The sequence below is a fragment of the Anomaloglossus baeobatrachus genome, chromosome 1 (assembly GCF_048569485.1).
Source record: "Anomaloglossus baeobatrachus isolate aAnoBae1 chromosome 1, aAnoBae1.hap1, whole genome shotgun sequence".
Classification (NCBI taxonomy): Eukaryota; Metazoa; Chordata; class Amphibia; order Anura; family Aromobatidae; genus Anomaloglossus; species Anomaloglossus baeobatrachus.
In genome coordinates, this window is record NC_134353.1 from 253,843,803 (window position 1) to 253,868,127 (window position 24,325).

Consider the following 24,325-nt stretch of genomic DNA (forward strand, 5'->3'; position numbering starts at 1 on the left):
TGTTGAACCGCATGGATGCAGTCCTTCAAGCTCATGGAAGTCACACAAAATATGAAATATGGCTCTAATAGCACCGCAACTTCATTCACCAATGTTAGGCAACATAAATTTGTATTAGAAGTTAATTATTTGTTTGAATTTCACATTACTTTCTGTGGGCGATAAAACTTTTGTGTTGCCAAAATCTGACCTTTCTGTGTTCATTAAATGATCAATATTTCAGCTTTGCAGCAACTTTATTTTCATAACCTAAACCAAATTTGGGAGGGTTTCAGCTTTCAAAAGAGTAACTTATGAAACCAATGGATTAATTTAAAGTCAGGTTATAAGCTTTTATTTACATAACATGTATAAGCGACAGAACTTTTGTCAGGGATTGTAGTATAGGCATTGAGCAATAGAATGGTGATGCATTTTGTATTAGGATGCTTCCTGCTGGATTACAGCAGAAACTCTCCAAATTAGTTCTGGTGACATATTCATGTACCTACATAGATTCTGATCATGTATTCTTGTAATTACACCTTAATATTTTTGTAGCCCTTAGGATTGACTCAGTTTGACAATGTGGCCCTCCAACCAAGAAATGTTGTGCACCCCTGGGCTAGAGCTTTCTTTCTGAGGACCAGTGGGGGCCTCGGCAATCGACCCCTACAGATATGTACTCATTTACCATTATCATCACTTATAAACAGTGGGAAACCCTTTTAAACATGTAATCTAAAACTACAAATTAGTCAACTGTAGCAATGAATGTTTTATATTTAGTAGACACATTTTTTTCACAAATCATATTTACTGTATTTTTCGGATTTTAAGACGTACTTTTCCTCCCGAAAAAATGGGAGGAAAATGAGGGGTGCGTCTTAAAATCCTAATGTAGTTACCGGAAGTGGAGACTGGGCGCTGTGTTGCCTGCGGTTGGGGGTGTGCGGAGCAGGGTGGTACGGGGCTGTGCTGGCTCCGGTGGGTGAGATACTCTGTTGGCAGTGCAGGGCTGTGCTGGCTGTGTTGGGTGAGATGCTCTGTTGGTGGGGCGCTGCTAGCTGCAGTGGGGGTTGTATGGAGCAGGGTGGTGCTGCATGTAAGATGCTCTGTCGGTGGTGCGGGGATGTGTGGAGCAGGGCAGTGTGGCGAGTGAGATTCTTTGTCGGTGGTGTGATCTTTAAATAATGCCGCCAGGAGTTGGCGCTTGCGCAGATGAGATCTTGGATTGTCATTGAGCCGAGAGCTCAATCTGCGCAGGCACCGATTCCAGAAGTTATTTCTTTAAAGCCCACACCACCAGCATCTGGGACGGCAGCCGGCATCGCGCTACTCCAGCACACCCTGCTTTCTGTAACCCCGCTCCACCACCGCTGCCGTTCCCCTAAAGTAAGACACCACTAGAGTAGTATAAGACAAACTCCATTTTTTCTTTTTTAACTTTTTTATCTCTAAATTTGGGGTGCGTCTTATAACAAAAAAAATACGGTATTTACAATGTTTTTCATTCTGCTTGTGAAATATTTTGGAGGCTATTTATGCTTCAAACAACTTTTTGGCGCTTCAGTCCTCTATTCCTGTGCATACACTCAATGATTTTCAAACATCTGGTGCACTTTCATCATATATGCTCTATAAAAACAATGAAACAGGGTTTTAACCCCTTAAGGACGAAGCCAGTTTTATACTTAATGCCCAGGCCATTTTTTGGAATTTTGACCAGTGTCACTTTATAAGGTTATAACTCTAGAACGCTTCAATGGATCCCAGTGATTCTGAGATTGTTTTTTCGTGACATATTGGGCTTCATGTTAGAGGTAAATTTAGGATGATTTTTTTTATTTTATTTGTGAAAAAATCTGAAATTTGACAAAAAAATTAGCAATTTTCAAACTTTTAATTTTTATGCCCATAAACCAGAGAGTTATGTCACACAAAATAGTTAATAAATAACATTTCCCACTTGTCTACTTTAGATCAGCGTAATTTTTGAAACAACATTTTTTGGGGTTAGGAAGTTAGAAGGGTTCAAAGTTTATCAGCAATTTCCCATTTTTTCAACAAAATTTACAAAACCATTTTTTTAGGGACCACATCCCATTTGAAGTGACTTTGAGAGGCCTAGGTGACAGAAAATACCCAAAAGTGACACCATTCTAAAACCTGCACCCCTCAAGGTACTCAAAACCACATCCAAGAAGTTTATTAACCCTTCAGGTGCTTCACAGGAACTAAAGTAATGTGGAATGAAAAAAAATAAAAATTAACATTTTACCTTAAAATGTTGCTTTAGCACTAATTTTCTTACTTTTTAAAGAGGTAACACCAAAAATTGGACCTCACACTTTGTTACCCACTTTCTTATGAACGCGCCGATACCCCACATGTGGTCAGAAACCTTTGTTTGGGTAAATGGGAGAGCTTGGAACGAAAGGAGCAATATTTGAATTTTGGAAAGCAAAGTTGGCTGAAACAGATTGCGGGCACCATGTTGCATTTACAGATCCCCTAAGGTACCTAAACAGCAGGAACCCCCCTCAAGTGACCCCATTTTGGAAACTAGACCCCTTAAGGCTTGAGCGGTATAGTGAGCATTTTGGACCCACAGGTACTTCACAGATTTTGATAACGTTACGTTGTCATATTGAAAATTGTCATTTTTTTCTCAAAAATGTTGCTTTAGCATCAATTCTCTCACTTTTTCAAGAGGTAATTCCAAAAATTTGACCCAAATGTTTGTTACCCACTTTTCTATGAGCACGGTGATACCTCACATGTGGTCTGAAACCTATGTATGGACAAATGGGGGGCTTGGAAGGAAAGGAGCAATATTTGAATTTTGGAAAGGAAATTTGGCTGAAAAAGATTGCGGGCACCATGTCGCATTTGGAGGACCCCTAAGGTACGTAAACAGCAAAAAACCACCACAATTGACCCCATATTGGAAACTAGGCCTCTCAAGGAATTTATCTAGATGTTTGGTGAGTACCCTGAACCCCCAGGTGCTTCACAGAAGTTTATAACGTCATGAAAATAAAAAAATAAAATTTTACCACAAAATTGTTACTTCAACCGGGTAGCTTTTTTTTTCACAAGGGTAACAGGAAAAAAAATCACCATGAAATTTATTGTGCAATTTCTCCTGAGTTTGGTGATATCTTATATGTGGTGGAAATCAACTGTTTGGGCACACGGCAGGTCTTGGAAGGGAAGGAGTGCAATTTGACTGCAAAATTGGCTGGAATGAATAGCGGACACCATGTTGCATTAGGAGAGCCCCTGAGGTGCCTAAGCAGTGGAGGTCCCCCACAAGTAACCCCATTCTGGAAAATATATCCCTCAAGGAATTTATCTAGATGTTTGGTGAGCACCCTGAACCCCCAGGTGCTTCACAGAAGATTATAATGTTGAGCTGTGAAAATAAAAAAAATACATTTCTACCACAAAATTGTTACTTCAACCACATAGCTTTTTTTTAACAAGAGTAAAAGGAAAAAAAGCAGCATAAAATGTATTGTGCAATTTCTCCTGAGTATGCTGATACCTGATGTGTTTTGGAAATCAACTGTTTGGGTGCACAGCAGGGCTCGGAAGGGAAAAAGTGCCATTTGACTGAACCTTTGGCTGGAATAATTAGTGGACGCTATGTCGCATTTGGAAAGCCCCTAAGGTGCCTAAACAGTGGAGGTCCCCCACAAGTGACCCCATTCTGGAAACAAGACACCTCAAGGCTTTTATTTAGGTGTATATTGAGCATTTTGAATCCACGAATACTTCACAGAATTTGATAAGCTTAGGTTGCCATATTAAAAATTTTCATTTTTTTCACAAAAATGTTTCTTTAGCATCATATTTCTCACTTTTTCAAGAGGCAACAACAAAACATGGACCCCACAGGTTGTTGTCCAATTTCTTGTGAGCGCAGGGATACCCCATATGTGACCAAAAACTCTGTTTGGATAAATGGGAGGGCTTGGAATGGAAGGAGCACTATTTGAATTTTGGAAAAGTTGAAATAAATTGCGTGCACCATGTCACATTAGCAGGGCCTCTTGGGTACTTATACATTAGAAACCCCCCACAAGTGACCCCATTTTGGAAACTGGACCCCTCAAGGATTTTATTCAGGAGTATAGCAAGCATTTTGAATCCACAGGTACTTCACAAAAATGTTGCTGTAGCAACAATATTCTCACTGTTAGGCTATGTGGCCATGATCCAGCGACACGGCATCTAGTACCCAGTGTCAGCCTTCCTGCAGAGATGTGAGTGTTGTCCACGGGAGAACGCAGCTGCCCATGTCCACGATTTGGGTTCAGGCTGCTGTGGACTTTAGTTCTATTCTACCTGCAGAGAACACTCATCTCCGCAGCATAAATTGACATGCTGAGGCTCGGGAAGCTGCACCACAGGTCGGTTTATGCTGCGGAGAAAAGAAGCACAGTGGGCATGGGATTTCTAAAAATCCTTCCACTGTGCTTCTACTGCACAATGCAGCGTTCTGGATGCAGGGAAAACATTCTGTGCCCAAAACGCTGCAAACCCTGATTGTGGGCACACAGCGTAAAATGCTACAATGGATGAATGGATAATGTCAAACATATATAACGTCCCACCCCCTGCATATTCTAAGCTGGCGCCCTTTAGTGCCTTTCATGTGGCACTAAAGGATGCCTAGCCTTGTATTTAGCCCAAAAAGAAAAAAAAATAATTAAAATAAATGATGTGGGGTCCCCCCTATTTTTGATAACAAAATCCCCTGCAAACCACAGGTGACAGCTTCACCTTGGCTGGTGATCAATTTGGAGGGCTCCCCAAGCTGTTTTTTTTAATTATTTATAAATAAATAATTAAAAAAAACAAAACAAACGTAGGGTCTCCCCAAATTAGATCACCAGCCAAGGTGAAGCTGACAGCTGGGGTATGGTATTCTCAGGGTGGGAAGAGCCATGGTTATTGGACTCTTCCCAGCCTAAAAATAGCAAGCCGCAGCCGCCCCAGAAGTGGCGCATCCATTAGATGTGCCAATCCTGGCGCTTCGCCCCAACTCATCCCGTTGCCCTGGTGCGGTGGCAAACGGGGTAATAAATGGGGTTGATACCAGATGTGTAATGTCACCTGGCATCAAGCCCAGCAATTAGTTATGTCACGGCGTCTATTTGATACCAGACATAACTAATTGACAGTAATAAAAAAAAATTGACAAAAAAAAAATAAATTATTTGAAAAAACACTCCCCAATAACATTCCCTCTTTGACCAATTTATTGAAAAGAAAAAAGAAAAATCGGGTCCCTGCTGTAATCCATTGTGAAAGTCCCGCGGCGATTCTGGACCTTCTAGAATATGGGGGGCACGTTCAGGGGACATATCCCCCATTTTCTATGAGTGCAGACCCTCCATTTGAGGAGAGTGGGTGCAAAGAATCTGCACCCACCCTCCCTGGGTCACAGCTGCAGAGTGCGAGCAGCCAGCACAGTGTCTCTGAAAGCAAACCAGGAAGCTGAGCTGACAGCCGCGCTCTGCACGTGTGACCGGCATGCACTGTGAAGGAGGAGGGGGCCGCGGGGGATCAGAGCTGAGACAGGTACGGGGGCCACCGGGGAACACCGGGGTGGGAATAGGGGTGACCTGGCAGGGCCTAGGGAGCAGTTTTCTATCGTATGTGTCATAGCACATGCGACAGAAACCAAAGGAACAGGGTAAATGCGGCTGGCGCGCTACTGTGCGCGCCGGTGTACGCGGCGCCATGTTGGATTTTCGGCAGGAAGGGGTGGGTCGGGGGGGACACTTTGGCGACACCGGGGGACCGGCGATGAGATTTATCTCCCATCTGACATGTTTGTTTATGCCAGATGGGAGATAAATGATTTTTTACCGGCGCGGTCATTTACTGTAAGGTGATCATCGGTAAACGGTGTGTACCGGTGATCACGTGAGCGGGGACCGGAAAAACCGGCCAGAATCATGATCTCCAGGGTCTCAGCTACCCCCGGCAGCTGAGACTCGGAAATTTTCCGACTCTGGGGGGGCGCTAGACCCTTTTTTCCGACCGCCGTTAAAAGCGGTGGTTTGTAAGAAGTACCCTAATTTGTCGCCGTTAAAAGGCGTATCGGCAGTCGTTAAGGGGTTAAGAAAGAAACATGAGACACAGAATTAATATACCAACTTTTCTTTAATATGAATTAACATCCTTTATCAATGTGCAGTCAACTCTGTCCAACTACTAACTTAAATAATCATTTCAGTACTTAACTGGTACATAAATAGATGTAATGGTTTGACATACACACTTTTTACACACCTTTTTATGTTGTTCCTTAGCTGTAATAATTACCTTGTATGAAGATTTTATCGTATAGCTGTCATCATTAATCTGTTATTGTTACTTTCTTGCCTTGCGGCAACATTTCTCATCTGGAAAAAAAATTAATAATAATATGCGGTAATTACATCTGGAGATGGAAAACCTGGTGAAATACAGTATCATTAATATAGAGAGAGTTAGCAGTATGTTGATTAGGAAAATGTACAATTTTGAACAGAATTTCCTATCATAAAACATCTGTCAAAAGAGTTTTTGGGGAATACATACTGATAGGATAAACTACCAGAATGTGGCTGAAGAGGAAACACCCACTGAAGATTTAGATGAGCCAGTAATTGTTAAACGAGTGCTCACATGAAGACGCCTTGATGACTATTGGCATATCAAAATTAGTCACTAATCACCTGATGGAAGAGGAAAATGATTATTCTTCAAATGCAATCTTTTTCAGCAGGCTGAATCCCTTCACGACCTTTGATGTATATTTATGCCATAGATCGTGCCCCTTGTTTTGATTCAGGTTTGCACGGCAAGCCCGTGTTCTTTCCTTCACATGTCATCTGATCAGATCATCAGACTTGTGTCTTTAACAGGCGAGGGTGAATCGGAGAACTGCCTGCAGCTGTTAACTGGTTAAATCCCATTGTCAAACATTGTCCCATGACAAACTTCCTGTGAATGCCGGCTGCAAGCTGGCGTTCATAAGTGATAATGATTTGTGCTGCATCAATGTCACATGGTGTGCGGGGATAACAGGGAACCGGGGCTTTTAATATGGCCCTCAGGATAGGGAGCCCTAGCTGTCCCTCATTCAAGAGATACCTCAGATGGTGAAGATGTCTGGGCCGCCTTCTTTGCCCTGCTCTAATAGCCTATCTCCCTAACCCTAGAGGAAGGCCAGGACAGAAGTGATTGAACCCACAGATAAGGACAAACGGGGAAACACAACTCTATCCCATAGCTAGTACACACAGATATAAGACAATATGTGATAAGGAAGAAAAAGCAGGGAGGTAATAACCAGACAACGGAAGGATTTCCACAGCACACCAAGAAGCATGTGATAAATCGCCAGTAACTGGAACACAACAGCTCAGTGGCTGGGTTAGCAAAAGCTATAGTCTGCATGGAAAGACAGATTCTTCCATTTTAACAAGGCGGGGAGTACCTGTGATAGGTCTCCCATAACATGTGATCCAAAAGGTAACCTGCAGGCGAGCAGACATTAACGCCTGCTAGTCTGATCACTAATGATTTGTATCATATCATAAACAAAAACTCCTAAAATATAATATTTATTAGTTTAGTTTAAAAGGGGGGAACCCCACATCCAATATATTAAAATTTAAAATAGAGAGAATACACAAGGGGGCTGACCCTTGTAGGCCCTGTTACTGCCCTTACCTTGCAGCGGAGGTTGGCGCCCTGTCACCTGCGCAGTTGGCGCCCCCGCTCATCGTTGACTCTTACCTAATGACCCTATGGGAAGGGGATCAAAAGAATTATCATAGGGTCAAAAAAACACCAAATAACCTAGCCAACAATGAAAAAAGAAAAATAAATAAATGTGTGAATAATTCCAACAAAGATGTTCAAATAAGTATCCGACAAATAAAATTACATCAGAAGGACACAACTGCAATTTGCCCTAAATGAACTTATAACCTATTCCTACCAAAATTTGGAGGAAGCCACCCAACGCGTTTCTCCCTATTTGTCTAGGGTTCTTCAGGAGTGGATAAACAGGACTTATTCACTATATATCACACATAGCAGTTTCAATATATCAGAAGTTCCAGACATATACAAGTGCTGTGTTGGGACTCAAGAGAGGAAAAAAAATGAAGAAACAGCCCTCTGTATTGTTGCAGACAGGACATCAGTCAAAAAAACCCACAATTGTGTTTTTTTTGACTGATGCCCTGTCTGCAACCATACAGAGGGTTGTTTCTTCATTTTTGTTCTTCTCTTGAGTCTCAACGCAGTTCTGAGAAAGTAAATTTGCTAACTGTGTTGAGTGGACCATAATGTGTTTAGGAAAATCAATTTTTTTTTACAATGTCAACAGGATCATTGAAAAGAATTCACTTTTATGGAGAAAAAGGTTGATTTTTTTTACGTGTCTGATTTTTTGTAACAGTATATAAAGGCTTTTAGCACAGCCTTATCCCCCTTGACATGATTCATGTCATCATCAAAGCTTACGGGAACACAGGGTCCATTTAATTTCATATTCATCCTTATGAAGAGATTTTGCCAAAAGAAAATGTATTTGTATGATTCCCATTGGGTGACATTACTTGCTTGCTATCAATCTCTTTAAATTATTATATGCTAATATATTAGATATTTAGTAATATTTTTAATGCTGTACATCAAATGTAAAAACAGTAGTAAACTAATCGATTCTAATTCAAATAATAATGATCATTTTGCATAATTTATTGGAAAAAACATGTAGGTAAAATTCAGTTTAACCGTTAAAATAGCGCTTAATATAGTTTAGTGAACAGTTTTTTTCAGCAATATTTTGTTTTTTTGCTCCCATTTTTCATGAGCTGAACTCGGAGATCTAAGACTTCTTCTATGTACATAAAAAGGCCTTTTTTCCCCTTAAATTTGTTAACAAATCTGTTTAAATTTGTGTAAGGCCTAAAACACACGTCCTTGAAAACCACGCACGTGTAAAACGGGCCGTTTTTCGGGTCCGTTTTCCGTTTTTTAGGTCTGTTTTTATGGTATGTGTGGCCTGCGTGTGTATCCCGTATGCTAGCCGTATGTGCGTGTGGAATGTCCGTTTGTGTGTGAGTGAAATAACTGACGTGTGTGTGTTGTCCGTGTGAAATGTACGTGTGTGATGCAAAATGTCGTTACTACATGTCGGAAGACAGAGTAGCGGGATGAGAATGAACTCGGGTGAACTTCACCCGACTTCATTGTCATGCTGCGGCTCTGTCTGTGTGCTGTGTACTGATTAGCGGTCACCTGTGAAGGACTCACCGGTGACCGCTAATCCCCCGAGTGACTGAAGTGTCCCCCCCTCTCTCATACTCACTGATCCCCGATCACCGGCGCTGCACGGCGTTCACACTGCTCCGGCGGCTTTTTCTAATTTGAAAAAGCCGGCCACTTATTAAACAATCTCGTATTCCCTGCTTTCTCCCCCCACCGGCGCCTATGATTGGTTGCAGTGAGACACGCCCCCACGCTGAGTGACAGGTGTCTCACTGCACCCAATCACAGCAGCCGGTGGGCGTGTCACTATGGAGTATAGAAATAAATAAATAATTAAAAAAACCGGCGTGCGGTCCCCCCCCATTTTAATACCAGCCAGATAAAGCCATACGGCTGAAGGCTGGTATTCTCAGGATGGGGAGCTCCACGTTATGGGGATCCCCCCAGCCTAACAATATCAGTCAGCAGCCGCCGAGAATTGCCGCATACATTATATGCGACAGTTCTGGGGCTGTACCCGGCTCTTCCCGATTTGCCCTGGTGCGTTGGCAAATCGGGGTAATAAAGAGTTATTGGCAGCCCATAGCTGCCACTAAATCCTAGATTAATCATGTCAGGCATCTCCCCGAGATACCTTCCATGATTAATCTGTAAGTGACAGTTAAAAACACACACACCCGAAAAAATCCTTTATTAGAAATAAAAAACACTAACAAAGTCCCTCATCACCAATTTATTAACCCCGACAAAGCCCTCCATGTCCGGCGTAATCCACGGACCTCCAGCGTCGCTTCCAGCTCTGCTGTATGCAGGTGACAGGAGCAGCAGAAGACACCGCCGCTCCTGTCAGCTCCACGCAGCAAATGAGGTGAGCAGCGCGATCAGCTGAGCTGACACTGAGGTTACCCGCGGCCACCAGCGTGGTGGGCGTGTGTGACTGCAACCAATCACAGGCGCCGGTGGGCGGGTAAAGCAGGGAATACAAGATTGATTAATGAGCGGCCGGCTTTTTCAAAATAGTAAAAGCCGCCGGAGTTTTTATAACAGCCATGCAGCGCCGCGCCGGAGATCGGGGAACGGTAAGTATAAGAGAGGGGGGGAACTGACCAACAGACAGCGAGAGGGACATTTAAGACAGAGAGACCGACCAACATACACAGAGACCGACTGACGGACTGAGGGAGAGAACGAAACAGAAAAAGAAAAAAGACCGACATCACATGAAAAAAGCACAAAACGTACAGGGAGCAAACAAAGATGCGTCCGTGTCACTCGGACGTGCGCACAGACCCATTGACTTTCATTGGGTCCATGCTGCGTGTTGCGTGCAGAAAACGGACATGCTTCCGTGCAAAACGCACACAGGTACGGATCACGGACACGGACAAACGGACATGCATCAAAAACGCACGTGGAGCTTTTATCATACAATAACATTGGTGCACGGAAACGGACCAAACACGCACGTGTTTCACGGATGTGTGTTTCAGGCCTTAGTGAGCACTTCTTCTTTTCTGAGATAATTCATCCACCTCACAGGTGTGGCATATCAAGATGATGTGAGCGAAATACACTCCTTCTATGCCTCTTGAACTCCATATGAATAAGATTTGTTTAACGAGTGCCCGGGAAGTCAATATAGCACACACTGCTTTGTATGGTGTACTCAAAGAATTCTCCTTTATTAATACATGTGACCAGTTTATATTTCATCATAGACAAAGACAATTTCCCTCTGAACTATGAACCAATAAGAGCAGTAGGGGCGTGAATGGAAATGTGACACTTTCCATCAGTGTTAGCTGAACTCCATGATATTAGTTATAAGATAAGAGGCACACAATGAGAACAATATGGATTCTATTCTCTCACACTGATTAGACAGCATAATTGTTGCACAGTGTGTCTAAAGCCTGCTTTACACGCAACGATATCGCTAGCGATGTCACTAGCAATCGCACCCACGCCCGTCGTGCGTGCATCCTGGGCAAATCGCTGCCCATGGCGAACAATATCGCTAGTACGCGTCACACGCACATACCTTCCTAACGACGTCGCTGTGGCCGGCGAACAAACTCTTTTTTAAGGGGGAGGTTCGTGCGGCGTCATAGCGACATCACACAGCGGGCCACCAATAGAAGCGGAGGGGCGGAGACCAGCCTCATGGAACTCACGCCCACCTCGTTGCCGGAGGACACAGGAGCACTGTTGTTCGTCGTTCCCGGGGTGTCACACGTAGCGATGTGTGCTGCCTCAGGAACGACGAACAACCTGTCTCCTAAATGAACAACGATATTTGGGAAAGGAACAACGTGTCAGCAATCAACAATTTTTGCCATATTTTGGATCGTTAGCGGTCGCTTGTAGGTGTCACACGCAACGACGTTGCTAACGACGCTGGATGTGCGTCACAAATTCCGTGACCCCAGCGATATCTTGTTAGCGATATCGTTGCGTGTAACAGGGTCTTTAGGCTGGCCACAATAAAAGACCACTCAAATATGTGCAGTTTTACAGTATTGGGAGTTGCGTGGAGGGGGAGGGGGAGAGAAAACCAGTCAGTATCAGGTGTGACCACCATTTCTCAGTAAGCTATCTGCCCTATATAGTGAAAATCAGGATTCATCTGTGAAGAAAACAACTCTCCAATGAGCCAGACACCATCAAATCTGAGCATTTGCCTACTCAAGTCAGTTACATTGACAGACAGTGCTTAGTTGGAGCACCCCATGAGGACAGGGATGCAGATGAGCTTCCCTGAGATGGTTTCTGACAGTTTGTGCAGAAATTATTTAATTATGCAAGCAGTCAGCATGTTAATTGCACACTCCCTCAAGACTTCTGACATCTATGTATACTTTATTGATTTTTATAACGTAAAGTGAAATACAACAATTTTTACAAGTTATGTTGACAACATGCAGCATAAGTAACAAATTATAGTCAAATCTATATAGGTTTAACATTTTATCCAGGGGGTGTAGGGGGACGGGAGGAAAGAAAGGGAACAAAGGGATGAGAATTGTGTAGGAAAAGGAGTTCTGAAATTTGCTTAAGTTTTAGTTGTATTTTTGTACATAAACTTGTCTAACTTTAAAATTGCAAAATATAATCTTAAGATCTTGACATCTTTGGTATTGTGCTGTGTGATAAAACTGTACATTTTAGAGTGTCCTTTTATTGTGGCCAGCCTAAGGCACACCTGTGCAATAATCATGCTGTCTTATGCACATCATAATATGCCACACCTATTAGGTGGATGGATTTTCCTGACAAAGGGAAGTGCTCACAGATTTAGGCAAATTTGTTAACAATATTTGAGAGAAAAGGGCCTTTTGTGCACATAGAAAAAGTTTTAGATCTTTGAGTTCAGCTCATGAAAAATGCGAGCAAAAACAAAAGTGTTGTGTATATTTTTTTGTTCAGTATAGATTGTAGGGAAAGGATAACTGACAGTGATACCATGTGAGTCACAACATTGTTACACATCACATACTGTATATTCTATCATACAAATAAGAAACTGAATAGGCAAAATAGATTCTGGTATGTGTTGCTTACTTAATTCTATACAATGTATATGGCTTAAAATAACTGTATAAATGAAATGAAAAATGGCAAAAATAGATACATATGATCAAAAGGGGTAAACCCACACATGCTTCAGAGATCAAAGTCAGCTTACTAAGTCTGTCATTTACATGCCTAGATATACATTTTGATACCTAGACATAATCAAACATGCATTGCATCTTGAGACATGCATATTTATACAGTATATAAATCTTTTGAAGTCAGGCACTTCAAAGAATGGTATAGTAGTTTTTTATAATGGGTAATACTTAAAACCAGGATATATGTATATACAATGTAACTTACAAATCTTAATGTTACCAGATGAAAATTTGTTTGATATTAATTTATACAGGATCACAGTTCTATAAAGTGATTGATTTATATCTGATAAATTATTAGTTTAGCTTTTGGTGTTTTTTATTATTTTTTTTTTTAATAGAACATGCTTACTTAACATGTTAAAGCACCACTCCAGCATTTTTTATTAGAGCTGGAGTGGTGCTTTAACATTAAGTCCCCTGATCTCTGTCATAAATCTTTTAATGATGTTGCTCTAGATCCGTAGTGTCATCTTGTGGCTGTAACTTGTGACTGGAAGGAAATTAGAAGTTACGTTACAAGCTCCTAATGCATTTCTATGAGAGCCACTGAGGTTAGAACGAGGGTCTCATACTGATGCATTGAGTAGTGAAACACTGAAGTCGTCTTCAGGTCACAAATCATCGGAGGCTGAGGAGAGAAGATGAAGCTGCCAGAAGGTGGGTGTAATAAAGGGGGCAGGTCACTTACATTTAACCCTGCTGTTCTGTTCGGTCAAAAATGACTGAATTTGAATTTTTTTTTTTAACTATTTATTATGCAGCTTTGAGACTTGTGGTTAATTGACTTTTCCTCATTTGAGGGGTTCTTACTCTGGGTTGGTATTTTAAACAAAACAGCAGGGTTAAAGCACCACTCCAGCGGTGCAATAACAAAAACACACTGGAGTGGTGCTTTACGCTTTGGAAAACTTAGTTAAATGTGTCAAGCATGGCACTAACCAATATTAATAATTAATATTAATAAAAATATAAATTACCTTGAACACACTAACAATAACAGAATGAAACAGAGGGGGAGAGGGCACTGCCCTCGCTGGCTACGGTCTACAGGATATTGGGGAAGAAGACAATAGTTTGGGGGTTGCAGCAGCAGCTCCAGTGCTCATAGGTCATCTGCAAGGTCATTGTAGACTAGTTCCATTTGAAAGTTTCAACTGTGGTGCATAATCTAACGTTTTAGGGTGTGAAATTCCAGAAGATGGGGGATACTCAGGAGAAGTCTTGGAGATGATTGGGTAAGGGCATTGTTTCCTCAGACTAGCCAGCCCAATAAGCATGTTAACGCTCCCCTGTGGGCGTGATACAATGATTTACAAGAATAGGCATCCTTCGCCAGTGTTTTACAAATCTTGCGCATGTGTGCAGTTTTGTTGACTCACATAATTGAGCTTCTGAAGGCAGGTGTACGTGTCCCAGCTTCAGATATGTGCATTGTGCATGAACAGGAGTACAGAAGATGTCTGTTGTTCAGCTCTTCTGTTTATGTGTGTCGTATTTTGCTTAATGACGTAAGGGAACAAAGACACATGCTCGTGATTTATAGAGCGCTGGCGATGACGCCGGATCTTGTAAATCATATTTTGAAGCCCACAGGGGCGTGATAACTTGCTAAGTGGGCAGACTAGTCTGGGGAAACTAATGCCATCGACATATCATAAATGTTTTTTTTAAATTCTTTTACTAAATTTCAATTTAAGTGTCCAATGTGATAAATGGACTGATAGACAGGGAACTAGATTAATACATCTTTCTTTCTGCTCAATTGTTTGAGTGCCTCACGTTCATATTTTCCCACCGGCCAGATAACCACATCCCCCCTTGTCTGCCGGTTTGAACTCCACATCATTAAGACATTTTATTTCACAAAGTTCTTTCCTTTGATCTGAGGTAAGATTTAGGCTATGTGCGCACTTTGCGTTGAATTAATTGCATTTCAAAATGCATCCTCTGGCAGAAATTTTCTTTGTCAAATTTGGTTTGGACCACAAAAACGCTAAAAATATGCATGCGTTTTGACCCCGTTTTTACCACGTTTAACATGCTTTTTCATTACTTAAAGTCAGATGCGTTTTCATCACAAATACACGACTAAATAAAGTTTTAACATTCAAACACTATGAAAAAATGTAAAAAAAAGAATAAAAATATCATGATTAAAATCATACAAAAATAGCTTATTTTATGAAAATGATAACTGATCTAATATTTATGGCTAAAATAACGTTAAAATATTGTTTTTCATTTATTTAACCCCTTAACGCCGCAGGCCGTAAAATTACATCCTAGCGGTCATAACGTTACTGCCCGCGGTCTGCCGACAGCAGCATGCTGTGATCGGCGCACATCTCAGCTGATTTTCACAGCTGAGATGTGTGCCTGCTAGGCACGAGCAGAATCGTTATCTGCTCGTGCCGTTTAACCCCTTAAATGGCGCTGTCAATATATGACAGTGCCATTATAAGCGCGATCGCGGTAAACTTTTACTTACCGCCCGACACCGGAAGTCACGTGACGCGATCACGTGACTTCCGGTAGTTGTCATGGTAGCACAGGGTCATGTGATGACTCTTGTACTACACATGAATTGCTTTCACTTTCGCTGTGCCCGCGGCACAGTGAAAAAGAAAGTGAGCGTATCTGCTGTTTACAGCTATGTAGCTGTGATCAGCAGATAGTGCGGAGCGATCGGACTGCTGATCGCAATAGCCCCCTAGGGGGACTAGTAAAATTAAAAAAAAAAGTTAAAAAAAGTTTTAAAAATTTAAAAAAAAACCCTAAAAGTTTAAATCACCCCCCATTCGCCCCATTGAAAATTAAAGGGTTAAAAAAATAAAAAATATACACACATTTGGTATCGCCGCGTTCAGAAACGCCCGATCTATCAAAATATAAAATTAATTAATCTGATCAGTATACTGCGTAGCGGTGAAAAAAATTCCAAACGCCAAAACGACGTTTTTTTGTCGCCTCAACTTTTGCGCAAAATGCAATAAGAGGTGATCAAAACGTAGCATCTGCGCAAAAATAGTACCGTTAAAAACATCAGCTCGAGATGCAAAAAATAAGCCATCACTGAGCCATAGATACCAAAAAATGAGAACGCTACGGGTCACGGAATATGGCGCAAAACGTGTGCCACTTTTTTCAGACAAACTTCCGACTTTTTTTAACCCCTTATATAAAAGTAAACCTATACATATTTGGTGTCTACGAACTCGCAGTGACCTGAGGCATCACACCCACACACCAGTTTTACCATATAGTGAACACAGTGAATAAAATACCTCAAAAACAATAGTGCTATCGCACTTTTTTTTGCAATTTTTCTGCATTTGGATTTTTTTTGCCGTTTTCCAGTACACTATATGGTAAAACTGATGGTTTCATTTAAAAGTACAGCTCGCTCCGCAAAAAATGAGCCCTCATATGACCATATTGACTGAAAAATAAAAAAGTTACGTCTCTCAGAAAAAGAATGGCGAAAAAAAACGGAAAGCGAAAAATCGGCTGGTCGTGAAGGGGTTAATTGTCGGACTATATGTGTGTGTAAAGGAACACATTACCTCAATTTAATGACAAAAATGCATGCGTTTATTTGGTCAAAAAAGCATGCATTCTGCACCAAAAAAACATGTAAAATGCTTGGATTTTGATTGTGTGTGCGTTTTGAAAGATCTCATTGACTCCAATGTTAGCAAAACGCTGCAAAATTGCAAAAACAATTGACATGTTGCTTCTTTAAACGCAGAGATTTTGACAAATTTTCTGCAACTAAAATGTTGCGTTTTTAAAAGCATTGTGCGCACAAGAAAGCCCTATTTACCATAGACTTTGCTTGGAAATCAAAACGCGTGCATTTTTTCATTAAATCGCTGCAGTTCAAAACGATGCAGAAACGCAGGAAAAAAAGCAAAGTGTGCACATAGCCTAAGGGGTGCTTTACTCGCTGCGACATCGCTAGCAATTGCTAGCAATGTTGCGCGCGATAGCACCCGTCTCCGTCGTGTGTGTGATATTGTGTGATCGCTGCCGTAGTGAACATTATTGCTACGGCAGCATCACACGCACATACCTTGACAGCGACGTCGCTATGACCGCTGAACAATCCCTCCTTCAAGGGGGAGGTGTGTTCGGCGTCATAGCGACGTCACTGCGAAGTAACTAAGCGGCCGGCCAATAGAAGCGGAGGGGTGGACATGAGTGGGACGTAACATCCCGCCCACCTGCTTCCTTCCGCATTGCCAGTGGACGCAGGTTCGACGAACAACATCGTACCTGCAGCAGCAACGATATTAAGGAAAGGAGCGACGTGTCAACGAGCAACGATTTTATTTTAAGTGGTCCCGTGGAAGCCTAATCAGTAGGCGAAACGGCCGTCGTCCCCCTTCAGGAGCCGGCTTGCAGGTTGCCTCCAGCCTTTTATTTTTGCGCCGTATGAAATAAACGTTTTCTAGCACAGCGGATGGAGTGCGGTCTTTCCTTGTCTCACCTGCTTCTCATCAGCCTCTTCATGTGCTCATATGGGATCTCGAAGCTGATGACAAAATCCTTACATAAAGGTGAACATGCTCATATTGCCATGATGTTTTTACATCCACATAATTAATGGATTAAATATTGAAGAAAAGAACAAGAGTTTTCCAAAAACAAGATTTGTTTCCCTCAATTCTTTCAGAGTTTTTACAGCATTTTCTCAACATTGAAATCAATGAAAGTGCAAAAACGCTACATGTGAACATAGCCTAAGAGTAGTGCTGAGCGAGGAGTTGACTATTCGTACTCGCTATGCTGTTAGCAAGTACTGTCCGCTACTCGCATATTCGTTTTGAGTAGTGAGTAACCCGAAAGCTATACTATTCACTAATCGCACGAAAAGTACGGCTTTCCGGTTACTCGCTACTTAGTGAGATTTCCCATTGACTTACATTGCTCCCACTACTCGTAACGAATATGCGAGTAGCGGACAGTACTCGCTAACAGCATAGCGAGTACTAATAGTTAACTACTCGCTCTACACTACCTAAGAGGTTTTTTTTTTCATATTTTAGTTTTTCCTATATACATGTCATTATGCAGGAAAGAATGTTTCCTACTAATTTTTCCTATCAAATTCATTTGATGTTCAATTTTTGTATGTTTTATTGTCACTCCGTAAAAGGGGCGCAATAGTCTTAGAACATTGTTTCCAGTAGTGACCTTGAAGTCAGAGATGCGTCCAGGCATCTTACTTATACTGTTATCTACTTCAGCAATTTTACTCCCCCCCCCCAGAAATTCAAGGATGGTCTGTCGGAAAAATGCCCAAATTTTCCATTGACTTCCATTATACTCATTACTCGAATCAAACCTGTCGAGCGTCCGTTCTAGTTGATTCGAATACCGAGTGCGTGGGCATTTTAATGCTCACCCATCACTTTTTGTTCATCTTTCTTGATGTTTGCCACATGGATAATAATAAACTCCATGCCGGATATGTCTAATATTCTTAGGTGTCTTGCTTGTTACTTGATGATCATTTTATATTTTGACTTTTATTTTCATCATCTTGCTGTATTCCAGCTGGGGTTTTCAAATGCTTTGGATTTCAAGTGGTGCTTACTGAAATTGAAAAATAAGCTAAACTGTTTTTCTTCAATGGTCGGTACAGTTCATTATTCTTATAACATTAGCTGTGGAGTAGTTCTTCTCATTCAGCCGACTTATACAATCCATTTCTAAAAATAACAGTTGTGCATTGCAGAGTTTGTAATTTTTATCCCCCGCAGAGCAGCTGGCTGTTGGATCTCTAGTGTCTAAAGTGTAATTTGTTCTTTCCTGTTATATCCTCAAAGATCAATTGTGATTAGTGATGAGCAAACCCACGGATATTCGGGGTCGCCGAACGAGAATGGACAAAAAAGAAAATCGGGCTCAGCCGTCAAGGTCCTTGGCACAAGGTCTGTAGTCTATACCAGACATTACTGATTTTTTTTTTCCCATAGTTAATGCTTTGGCACTGTGCTTTGTATGGTTATCATATTACATACTGTACATGGTGTCTTATTTATTTATCATATCCTCGCTTCTGGGCAGTAATATATATATATATATATATATATATATATATATATACAGTACAGACCAAAAGTTTGAACACACCTTCTCATCTCTAGAACAACTATTAAGAGGAGACTTTGTGCTTCATGGTAAAATAGCTGCTAGGAAACCACTGCTAAGGACAGGCAATAATCAGAAGAGACTTGTTTGGGCTAAAGAACACAAGGAATGGACATTTGCCAGTGGAGATCTGTGCTTTGGTCTGATGAGTCCAAATTTGAGATCTTTGGATCCAACCACCGTGTCTTTGTAGAAAAGGTGAACGGATGGACTCTACATGCCTGGTTCCCACCATGAAGCATGGAGGAGGAGGTGTGATGGTGTGGGGGTGCTTTGCTGGTGACACTGTTGGGGATTTATTCAAAATTGAAGGCATACAGAACCAGCATGCCTACCACAGCATCTTGCAGAAGCATGCTATTCCATCTGGTTTGCGTTTAGTTGGACCATCATTTATTTTTCAACAGGACAATGACCCTAAACACACCTCCAGGCTGTGTAAGGGCTATTTGACTAAGAAGGAGAGTGATGGGGTGCTACGCCAGATGATCTGGTCTCCACAGTCACCAGACCTGAACCCAATCGAGATGGTTTGGGGTGAGCTGGACCGCAGAGTGAAGGCAAAAGAGCCAACAAGTACTAAGCATCTCTGGGAACTCCTTCAAGACTGTTGAAAGACAATTTCCGGTGACTACCTCTTGAAGCTCATCAAGAGAATGCCAAGAGTGTGCAAAGTAGTAATCAAAGCAAAAGGTGGCTACTTTGAAGAACCTATTATATAAGACATATTTTCAGTTGTTTTACACTTTTTTAAGTATTTCATTCCACATATTTTAATTCATAGTTTTGATGCCTTCAATGTAAATCTACAATTTTTAGAGTCATGAAAATAAAGAAAACTTTTTGAATGAGAAGGTGTGTCCAAACTTTTGGTCTCTACTGTATATCTATATCTGATCTGGCATATTTGCAATTCACCAGAAAAAAAATCACAGCATGACTTCTACAAACTAGTCACTGCAGCCATACATAAATTCATTTAGAGGTGCAATTTCTATAATGAGGTCACTTTTGGGGGGCTTTTGTGCTGTTAGGAGCTCTGCAAATGTTCCCCACAAACTATTCCAACAATATCTGTGCTCTAAAAGTCAAATGACACTCCTTCCTCCTTAGCCTTGCATGCTTGGCTAAATAGTAGTTTCTGATGACATTTAGGGTGCAATAAATTAAGCTCCAAAATTTAAATAGTGTTATTCGCTTTCCAAATTTTACTATGTGGCCTAACATTAATTTTTGACTATACACCATGTGCAGAATTATTAGGCAAGTTGTATTTTAGAGGATTTTCTTTTTATTATTGATCAATAACTATGTACTCAATCAACCAAAAGACTCAGAAATATCAAAGCTTAATATTTTTGGAAGTTGGAGTGGGGTTTCTTTTAGATTTGGCTATCTTAGGAGGATATCTGTTTGTGCAGGTAACTATTACCGTGCAGAATTATTAGGCAACTTAATAAAACCCAAATATATTCCCATCTCACTTGTTTATTTTCACCAGGTAAACCAATATAACTGCACAAAATTTAGAAATAAACATTTTTGACATACAAAACAAAACCCAAAAAAACTAGTGACCAATATAGCCATCTTTCCTTATGATGACACTCAACAGCCTACCATCCATAGATTCTGTCAGTTACTTGATGTGTTAACGATCAACATTGCATGCAGAAGCCACCACAGCCTCCCAGACACTGTTCTGAGAGGTGTACTGTTTTCCCTCCCTGTAGACCTTACATTTTATGAGGAACCACAGGTTCTGTATGGGGTTCAGATCAGGTTACAAAGGGGGGCCATGTCATTATTTTTTCATCTTTTAGACCTTTACTGGCCAGCCATGCTGTGGAGTAGTTGGATGCATGTGATGGAGCATTGTCCTGCATGAAAATCATGTTTTTCTTGAACGATACCGACTTCTTCCTGCACCACTGCTTGAAGAAGTTGTCTTCCAGAAACTGGCAGTAGGTCTGGGAGTTGAGCTTCACTCCATCCTCAACCCAAAAAGGTCTCACAAGTTCATCTTTGATGATACCAGCCCATACCATACCAGTACCCCACCTTCACCTTGCTGGCGTCTGAGTCGGAGTGGAGCTCTCTCCCCTTTACTGATCCAGCCTCTACCGCAGCTATCTGAGTGCGGTGCTAAGGTCACCAGAAGTCATACCATTCAAACCGAGGTATGACGTCCGGTGAACTGAGTGACGTCGCTGCTAGCAGCCGGGTTCCCCTTGTCAGTGTTTCCCAGAGCCTGGAGAGATTGGACATGTTTTCGGTCTCTCCAGGGTCAGATGTAGCAGAGCTAGGACCGTCGTGGGACATTGTGTGGATTACAGCGGACCTTCAAGGGTCTTTTTGGGGTTAATAAAGAGTGGAAAGAGAATGCTGTATTTGATAAAAAAAGGATTTTTTTGGTGTTTGTTTACTTCTTTTGACTTATCGAATTAGTGATGGGGGGTCTCATATACCTATCCCTAATTCTAGGTTTACTGACAGCTGTGTGCTTTCATTAACCCCTATTGCCACCACACCAAGACAATCGGGAAGAGCTGGGTAAAGCGACGGGATTGTTGCAACTAATGTATGCGACAATACCAGGACGGTTGCAGGCTGCTTAATTTTATCCTGGGGGGTCTCAATAGCCATGGGCCTCCCCAGGCTGAAAATACCAAACCCCAGCTTTGTCTTAACTGGGCAGCAAAATGAGAAGGACCGCACATCGATTTAAAAAAAAAAAAAAAAAAAAAAAGACGCATGTGGTTCCTCTTATTTCAATACACAGCTAAGATAAGCTGATGGCTGGGGGTGGCAGTCTGTAGCTGTGTCTTTATCTGTGCTCATATTGGTATCAAGGGGGAACCCTATGCCATTTTTTTATTTATTTATTTATTTTACACTGCAGTATTAGGCCACAAACAACCCCTGTGATTGCAGCAAATTACATGCGCTGTCAGAGAGGGTGGGGGCATTGTCTATTGGCAGCAAGAGCTACCAGTAGTTCGGGAGAGCAGTGAATATGTAAGAGCACTGATGAGTGGACTTGGAAGTAGCGTTACCGCCACGGGGAGGCTTGGTAAACATATTGCTGCTGCTTTAACCCTTTTGGGTTTTTTTATTAGTTGGGTGGCTGAACCCGAACTGTAACATGGACTTGCCAGAGAAGTCTGTGTCCAGGTCCAGGACCCGAACACTTGCTATTCGGCACAGACGCCAAAGTTTACAGTTAGGGTTTGCTCATCACTAAATATGTATAAAGGGGGCTTTACACACTACGATATCGTTAATGAATTATCGTCGGGGTCACGGTGTTTGTGACGCACATCCGGCGTCATTAACGATATCACAGTGTGTGACAAGTACGAGCGATCTTAAACGATCGCAAAAGCGGTCAAAATCGTTTGCTGTGGAGAGGTTGTCCTGAAACTGAAAACCGTTCTCTGATTATTAGCGATGTTGTTCCTCTTTCCTGCGGCACCACACATCGCTGTGTGTGACACCGCAGGAGCGATGAACATCTCCTTACCTGCCTACACCGGCAACGCGGAAGGAAAGAGGTGTGCGGGATGTTACATTCCGCTCATCTCCGCCCCTCCGCTTCTATCGGACGGCTGTCGTGTGACGTCGCTATGACGACGCACGAACTGCCCCCTTAGAAAGGAGGCGGATCGCTGGCCAAAGCGACGTTGCAGGGCAGGTAAGTGCGTGTGATGGGGGTAAGCAAGGTTGTGCGGCACGGACAGCGATTTGCCCGTGTCGCACAACCGACGGGGGGGGGCACGATCGCTTGCGATCTCGCTAGCGAGATCGCAGCATGTAAAGTACCCTTAACTTTTAAATTTGCTGTTTGTCTCTAAATTTTCAAAATCCAGAGAAAACTGTAATGACACCTATCATGCAGGTTTATAGAAAAATACGATGTCTTTTTTATTTCATCATTATTGCATTGTTAGTACTGTAGACAGTCTTTTACATCATCTATTTATTCTATTGAATCTTCAGTAGTCTATCATTTTAGGGTGACCAATCAAAAAATGCCAACTCAGCTCTTATGATGTAATCCAAATGACAATTGCATCACCTACTTGTATAAGGCTATGTGCGCCCGTTGCCGAATTTCATACATTTACGCTGTGTATTGCACCGCAGCGTAAATGCATTCGACCTGGATCCCCAGCACAATCTATGAAGATTGTGCATAATCCATGCGCACGTTGCGTTTGAGAGCGCAGCGATTTGGATGCCAAAATATTGTTCCAAATCGCTGCATTCTAAAAAGCAACATGTCAATTATTCTGTGCGCTTTGGATGCAGCTCCTGCTCTGTCTACGGGAGAGGCTGCATCCAGAATGCATGAAATCGGCTTTTTTTCTGCAGAAACACTACATCCATGACGCAGTGTTTCTGCAGCGATTTGAAGCGCACATGAGCTGTCAAATCCTTGCAGAAATTTCTGCAGGGACACGACGCAACGTGCGCACATAGCCTAATAGTTTAGTATTTATTAGCATAGTTTCTTAGCACATTGACATGTTTTATGTTTTTTCAGATATGCTTTCTTGTAGCATTAAAGAAGCGGATATTCTTTGCTACATATGCGGAGAAGTCACTTTTGAGTCACAAAGGTGAAACTTAACTACCACAATAAGGAAAGCCTACAACCTGTAGTTTGACTACAGAAGAGGAGATCAGGGTAATAGCTGGGCTCCACACATTTGCTGTAATAGATGTGTATCACATCCTACCCAATGGTTGCATGGGAAGAGGCAATCTATGTCTTTTGCAATCCCAATGATCTGGAGTGCGCCAACCAATCACACTACCAACTGCTATTTCTGCATGGTGCACTCATTAGGAAAAGAGATTCAAGTAAACATTTCCTCTGCAATACCACATACAGAAGAATTTTTGATTCTAAAAGCACTGGAAACCTTTCCAGTTTAAGAAGAAGAGGGCATTTGGTGTCCCGAAGCATCTTCCTCTCATGACCCAGACTTCATCAGCAACCTCAACTGAAGCAGACCTTATAAAACAAAGTGAAGTGAACAATCTTGTTAGAGATTTTGAAATGCTCAATAGTAAGGGTGGTGTCACACACAGCGACAACGACGTCGCTGCTACGTCACCATTTCCGTCGCTGTGTGTGACATCCAGCAACGACCTGGCCCCTGCTGTGAGGTCGCCAGTCGTTGCTGAATGTCCAGCTTCATTTTTTGGTCGTCGCTCTC